The sequence below is a fragment of the Triticum dicoccoides genome, chromosome 5B (genome assembly GCF_002162155.2).
Source record: "Triticum dicoccoides isolate Atlit2015 ecotype Zavitan chromosome 5B, WEW_v2.0, whole genome shotgun sequence".
In the NCBI taxonomy this organism is placed as follows: domain Eukaryota; kingdom Viridiplantae; phylum Streptophyta; class Magnoliopsida; order Poales; family Poaceae; genus Triticum; species Triticum dicoccoides.
Window position 1 is genome coordinate 384856336 of NC_041389.1, and position 5608 is coordinate 384861943.

Sequence of the window (5608 nt, forward strand, 5' to 3'; positions counted from 1 at the left end):
GGATCGCCTTTTCAGTTTTAAAAAAAATAAAAGAAAATAATGGAAATGTCAAAAAAATAAAAGAAAATAAGTTTCTCATGTGATATGTGGTCTAGTTGTTGGGAAAATTTGCAAATGTGAATTTTGACTTTATTTGCAAAATCTCTCTGAAATTTGTAAAAATGGGCATAACTTTTGCATACTAACTCGGATGAAAAAGTTTTTTATATGAAAAATCATCTACTCGAAAAGTTACATCCAAATTGAAAAAAAGTTACGGGGCTTGTAAGATCTAGAGTGGAAAAAATTGAAAAATATTCAAACAGTGGGCAAACTATGGTCAAACAATGGTCAAACTAATTATTCTAGAATATTAGTGTTACTAAATAATTATTTTAATTATTTCAATTTTGGTCAAATCTGGTCAAACTGTGGTCAACTGTGGTCAAACTGTGGTCAAACAATGGTCAAACTAATTATTCAAGAAATATTAGTGTTACTAAATAATTATTGTTTTTTAAAACAATAGTTTCAAACTCAAACAGTGAAATGTGTCACTTCATGCTCAAGCAAAATTCCTGAAGGTTAATAGGATTGACATCTTATTATTGTCAGGAAAACAACAAGTGCAGACTTGGAGCGTGGGAGAATAGAACCCGGAAGTTAAGCGTGCTTGGGCTGGAGTAGTGATAGGGATGGGTGACCGGTTGGGAAGTTAGATGATTTGGAATGATGAGGGGTGATAAAAGAATAAATTGAGAAGTGATGAGGGGTGGTGATTAGAGACTAGAGGTTAAAATAATTCAGAAATTTGAAAAAAAAATTCAATTTTTTTTTTCAAAAACCTGTGGCGGCCTTTAGTCGCGGTTAGCCACAAGAACCGCGACTAAAGGTCGTCCGCCCCGACGGCCACCTGGCGCCCACGTGGACGGGCCTTTAGTCGCGGTTCTTAAGCAACCGCGACTAAAGGGGGGGGGCCTTTAGTCGCGCCCGTTCGGTCGCGGTTGCGCAACCGCGACTAATGGCAGTTGCGAACCGCGACCAAAGGCCCTTTTTCCACCAGTGGGTGGATGAACAGTAGCCCGTGAAGGGGTGGTTGAACAGTAGCCGGTGGAGTAGCGCACGGTGGAGGATGGATGAACAGGAGCCCGTGGATGAATAGTCGCCAGTGGAGGCCGGAGGAGGCCGATGGTGGATGAACAGTAGCCCGTGGAGGCTGGAGGAGGTCGACGATGGAGATGAACAGTATCCCGCAGAGCCCCGCTTTGCGGTACGCCACACCCCTCCCGATGAACAGGACCCCCATTTCGACCGTAGCGCTCCAACACAACTCCGTTTTGTCCATTTTGTGGTACGCCACAGCCCTCCCAATCTACAGGACCCCGTTTCGACCGTGGGAGGTCCAACACAAGTTCGTTTCCTCCGTTTTGTGATACGCCAGACCCCTCCCGATGAACAGGATCCCGTTTCGAACGTGGCCTGTCGAACACAAGGCCATTTCCTCCGTTCTGCGGTACACCAGGCCTCGTTTCCATCGCCTGTTCCGTCCAAGCTGGTTGGCTCCCACGCATTCTGTTGCCTCCCGATGAACACGACACATTCCGTTGCCTCCCGATGAACACGGCACATTCCGTTGCCTCAACATGAACACGACGCCGACGTAGTTTCTCCATTCTGACCCAGCCGTACGTATGCACGAGTAGGTGTTCGAGACCCTTCCCGTATGTACGTGTGTGGCCGTATTTACTTTCTTGCACCCTGGCCGTTGTACGTACGTGTACAAGCTACGTGCGCGCCTCTACTATGACATGTGCGCGCCTCTACTAAGACACGTGCGCGCATCTACATCGACCAGTATGTACATGCACGTTCGCGACCAGAATGACAACGCTACATACGCTTCAACCAGGTGGGTCCCGACTGTCAGGCACTTCCTTGCGTGCAAAGATGTAGCTAGTGGTTCCAAGCAGTCAGGGGGCAAATCGTTTTTTTTTGCCCGGATGCACTTAATTACGTGCGAAGATGTAGCTGGTGGGTCCCAGCAGTTAGGGGGGAAACGTTTTTTTGCAAAATACGGTGGCCTGTCCGGTGGGTCCCTGCTGTCAGGTGGGGGAATAATTATTTTGCGCGTAATAAGGAGGCACTTCCTTGCGGCCGTCGTGGACCCAGCTGTCAGTCTCTCCACGTACAGTACTCTTCCGATGGAAGTCGTCCCTTCACCACGTTGACCACGCCGCACCAAGTGCACCAGGGCGGTGGACGACACTGAGGCCTAGGAAGGGGACGACGCAGAGCCAGGGAAGACGCGGTAGTGGTAGCACGCGCGGAGACGAGTACGAGGGTTCACTGGTTCGGCTGCGGTATGAGGCTATCAACGCCGCAGAATAACAGGGGGTGTGGGTGAGTAGAAGGATGGTCTGGCCCGCGGTGGGAGTAGTAGGGGGTGGTGAGGCCTCCGCGGCATCACAGCCGGCCATGGGAGGCAGGAGCATGCGGCACGACCGGCGCTGGTTTGGGGGGCTGGAGCAAGAAGACTAGAGGTTGAAGAAGCACTACGACCGTTGGATGGACATCGTACACTCATTGGAGCTAGAATCGTTCATATTGACTAAGTTGACAAAGCCCTCCGTCCCCGTCAACTCAGTTGGCCCACAAGTCATCCTCCCACTATGGTGGGTCCCAGCTAGCAGGGGGTATTCATTTTTTGTGCGTAATAAGGAGGCACTTCCTTGCGTGCGAAGATATAGCTGGTGGGTCCGACCTGTCAGCGGGGGGAACGTTTTTTTCACAAAATACAGAGGCCCTTCCGGTGGTTCCCAGCTGTCAGGTGCAGGAATCATTATTTTGCACGTAATAACGAGGCATGTCCTTGTGTGCAGCCCAGGGCCCAGCTGTCAGCCTCTCCACGTACAGTCCACGTCCGATGGATGTCATTCGTTGACCACGTTAACTAGGCCGCGCCGAGAGCACCATGGTGGTGGATGACGACGAGGCCTAGGAAGGGAACAACACGGAGCCGGGGAAGACTTGACAATGGTTGCCCACGCGGTGGGGAGTACGAGGGTTTACTGGTCCGTCTGTCGTTGCTGGAAAATAACAGGAGGTGTGTGTCGGCGTTCTGGGAATGGGGGTCCCCAGACATGCATGCCTGCGGCCTTCGGCATGGCTCAAGTGGTGGCCCACTATGGCCCATCTTCATCAGCACAAGACTCAAGACCCTCACGAGGGGTCAAGCCTCGCAGGGCAGGCGGCGCAAGGCTACATCAGGAACGGCCTCACCAGGTAGGCTCGCGAGGAGGCGAAGAGATCAAGGCGGGGTACCTCGCGAGGTTCTTATGATGCAAGCCATGATGATCGAGACCAGGCAGGCACCAGGCGGGCGCCGGCCTCCGCAGTGTACTTGTTTCCTCTTTGGTGCAAAGGGGGCAAGCGCAGGCATGGAGTATCGAGGCATCAGGCAAAGGTTGCCATTTCAGTGCAACGAGACCAAGACCAGCAGAGCGGCAGGATGGAGGTCACTATGGAGCCCAAGACGGCGTCATCACCAATGCTTTTGGCAGCCGAAGACCAACTTTAGTCAGGATAACTTGTACTAGATGTTCCCCTTCGAAATGGCCGTTGTTGGCTCCCTTCCCGCTCAATATTTGGGAAGAGGACTAGGGCCTCTATAAATAGGGCTAGCCACCATAGAGAAAGGGATGGACTCATCGAGAGCTCATTAGAGAGAGAGAGGCGATCGAACTCACCCAAGCAGTTCATCGCACCAGCTCAAGAACACCTCTCGCGAGGCTGTTCTTCCCTTGTACTGTTCATCATCAGCCCCTGAGGCAATCCTCCACACCACACACTGGAGTAGGTTATTACACCACAACGATGGCCCGAACAAGTATAAATCTTGTGTCCCTCATGTTGTTCATCGTTTTTAGCTTAGATCTCACGAGACGATCGGGCGTAGGTCGGTAGGGGAGAGATCTTCGTGCGCACCCCATATTTCGAACCTTAAGGGTCTGCCGGAACCCAACATCCGACATTTGGCGCGCCAGGTAGGGGTGCGCCAGAATATTTCTTCCGCTACTCGTGTTCGATCTTTTGTCGTGTCCATCGCTGACGCTCACAGGGCTCGCGCTGAGCGTCGGGATGCTCTCGCCGCCCGCGTCGCCCAGACGGCTCCCGTCGGTGGGTGTCCCCGTCGTTCCCCGTCGCCTGCCGCCAACGCCTCCACCGTCCTGGCGGGGAACGAGCAGCACGCCTCATCGCTGCATCCTTCGGTGCGGCGGGAAGGCTGCACCACCACCCGGTCGCTGACTCCAGCTGGTTCATCATCCCATGCCCGTCGCGCCCCCACGTACATGCATGTCGCGTTGCTCCTAGTGCGTGAGCTCCTGCACTACTCTCCCATCGACGACCTCTACGAGGAGTAGCTCGCTCGCATTACCGAGCTCGTCAGCGCCGCGGGGGGCTCCCCTGCGTCGTCCCACTTGCTGCCTCGCCCTTTGTCCTGCGCAGGAGGCGCAGATCAGGAGGTGCCTCCGCCACCTCCTCCCCAAGAAGGCGCCCTGGCCCCGAGGCGCGCGTCCCTAGGACGAGACCCACCGTGTCCGACGCCGGCACGTCAAGAAAGGAGCTGGCAAGAAATCCCTCGTCCCCAAGAAGGTGCACGCTGTCACGCCCAATATGCGACTCCGGCTCCGAGATGAAAAAGGGTGAGTGGGTGGGAAAAGAAGACAATTGAGGATTGAACTTGCAAAAACGGAGAGGGTCGAATCACCTTGACGAGGAATGCACCGGATGCAAAGAGATGAGGAACGACGATCGGAAAACCAACTGCGTGATCCTAAAGAAAAAATTGAGAGGGAAGAGGAGTAATTCAAAACACCTACGTCAAGATTCCTCACCAGAGCGACGAAGAGGCTGAGGAGTAAAAAGAATTCCTACTCTCCAATATAAGTAGACTCCAAAAATGGTTTTCTTCAAGACTCGACAATGGCCAAACTACACGATCAATTCAGGGGGCTCTTATGGTCGGTCGAGGCTCTGATACGAACTTGTCACGCCCAATATGCGACTATATCCTAAAGGAACTCGAAGGTCCCACCAAGGATAGAAGTGCATATTGGAGACGCTTTTACAAGGTGGATATCATATACATCGTACCATTACATAATAGTTGGGGATACATACAAGAGGCAAACAATGCCACATGAATACAACATCACAATACATAAGATCAACATCTGACTACGGATGAAACACAAACAGAAACTCGAACGACATCCACCCTGCCAGCCCAGGCTGCCGACCTGGAACCTATCCCCTAATCGAAGAAGAATCATAAGAAGAACTCTGAAACAAGCAAGCATCGCTCTCGCGTCAAGATCATCACATAACCTGTACGTGCAACTGTTGTTGTAGTAATCTGTGAGCCACGAGGACTCAGCAATCCCATTGCCATGGGTATCAAGACTAGCAAAGCTTAAAGGGTAAGGAATGGATAAGTGGTGAGGTGGCAGCAGCGACTAAGCATGATATGGTGGCTAACATACGCAAATAAGAGCAAGAAGAGAACAAACGGAACGGTTGTGAAGCTAGCAATGATCAAGAGGTGATCCTGAACTCCTACTTACGTCAA